We start from the raw sequence: 2,306 nt of genomic DNA, 5'->3' as shown, positions 1-2,306 counted from the left end.
CTGGCTATTTATTAAAACCTTTATATTTGTGTATGTTTATTTAAGAGACCGCGCATATAAATTAATATGAGTGCTTATTAAATTCATCATGAAAATATGCCAGATTTAGCTACACAGGGTAAATCTAATGTTTTAATATAACAGTATCAAAAGCAGGAAACAAACAAGAAGAGAGTCATTCCGCATCTGCAGGAATCCAGCTACCCACTGAAAATATTCCATGTTTGAGCAAAATACACTACATTGCAAATTAAAACCCTAATCAAGCATGAAAATACCAATTATATTGCCAGCAAACGTGAGTGAACTCCCAGTATGCATCTATGAAGCAACAGCCACAGTGCTAGAAACAGAGAGGACAGGATTAAAAGCCCTGAATTATACACAAACATAAAAAAAAGAGTTAAAACAGTAGCATAAACAAAGTCAAAACAGTCAATTAAGTAATCCAGAAATAAACAGCTTTCAGTGTTGTGGCTGTAAGTAAACAGAGCACTTCCCATATCAGTTAACATCTTCATTTTCTGCCTTAAAAAAGATTATGTCATACTAATAATCTAATGGATAAAATGTTATCTTGATACACAAACAAAAATGATATAACAAAGACTTGAAGCAGAACACAGATCGCAGTTTCACAGGAATATGCTAGGGAGCGCTTCCCACTAACACCTACCAGAAACCATCAAACCAACTATTTTACACTTTGTGGCTGACATGTGGATTGACCTCCTGCCTGAGCCTGTGTTTCCAGTGCTTGCTAAGCGTACATGCACTGTAAAACAGGAGTCCAAGCTGAAGGTAGCAGAGTGACCAAAATGGATAACAAATGTGTATACCAGGGTCAAATTTAGAAAGGCAAGGCTAAAATGGTTTGGACATGTGCATAGGAGAGGTAGGATGTTGATTATTGAGCTGCCAAGCAAGAGGAAAAGAGGAAGATGAGGTTCATGGATTCAGTGAAGGAAGACATGCAAAGGGTTGGTGTGACAGAGGAGGATCCTACAGAGATGGAGGCAGATGATCCGCTATGGTGATCAGCTGAAAGAAGAAGAAGATGCTCCCTTGGGCATTGGCACTGTTATTAATACTACTACTAGAAGGCTGTTGCTACTGATCTTAGTGATAGCAGGAGTGTAAAAGTATAAAAGAATATCAATCAAGTAATTGTACAAATATTTTAGTCTGGACCAAGCTGTTGGTCCTTCATTCATCCTTCATTCAGCATTTACCTGACAGGCATTGTTTCTCGCCATGCATTGTGATAGTGAGCTGAAGACTGAACGAGTGTGACACTGTTAAAATGTTGTCTTAATAATACCCTAAAAAGTAGAACGGAATGAATAACTGTGTCTGTAAAGTGACTTGGCACTGAAGACTTGTGTTGTTCACCCTTTTTTTTACCAGACTCGCTCCTCGGCGCTACATCAAAATTGCTTTCAGCAAGCAGCATGGCTCCAAAGAAGTGTTAATTAGTTAGATGGTGCAACAACTGAGATCATTTGTCATGTAATCTTGCACACAGCTGGGCAAAATGACAGAAAACCTTCTTGTTTATGACTTTATTTTGGGGGTTAGTGCAAATAACAAAGATTTATTTCCCAAATGTCTGCAGGAAATCCTCCTTCCATCACAAAAAAAATGCACTGGTTTTCTGAAAGGGGGTTGTAGTTATAAACAGTCGTGATTCCACTCTATCATCCAAATGTTGAATATAGACTAAAATGTCAGTATTGATAACTGTCATTTTGATTCACACAATGACCGTCTTGATGAGCAGCTACCCAGGTAATAATTTCATTCAAGCCCTTCACCTTGGAGATTTCTCATGGGTTCCTGGAAATATTAAACCTGATGTGCAATTATACATTCAGCTATTCTTAGCTCTGTCTGTCTACTATGCTCACCTGCCAGACAACCTTTTGATGAATGAGCTATTACCACATCCTGGAGTGTGGTGGACCATAGGTAATGAAGACAAACTGGAGATATTACCCAAATAATGGCAGCTGGTGGTCTCTTCCTCTCTGTTCTCTCTTTCACTTTCATCAGTCCTCCCCCTCTTCAGTCCATCCGTACATAAAGACGAAATGTTGATCAGTCTAGGAAATATGACACCTCTGCATCTTCCTCTGAATTTATCATTTCACTTATCGCTGCGTGACATCTTGGTATCGGCACAGTGAACAGGGGAATGGAGCAATTATACCTGCGAGGTTTTGAGGTAGAATGGTAATCACGGACCTGTCCATCTGCTGTCACTGGAGAATTGAGTGTGATTGTGTGTCTGAGAGACAAATATCTGG

This window comes from Rhamphochromis longiceps, linkage group LG5, assembly GCF_057381845.1.
Source record: "Rhamphochromis longiceps isolate RC_006_pf linkage group LG5, R_longiceps_female_GT1.1, whole genome shotgun sequence".
NCBI classification, from domain to species: domain Eukaryota; kingdom Metazoa; phylum Chordata; class Actinopteri; order Cichliformes; family Cichlidae; genus Rhamphochromis; species Rhamphochromis longiceps.
Note: the sequence above shows the minus strand (reverse complement) of the source record.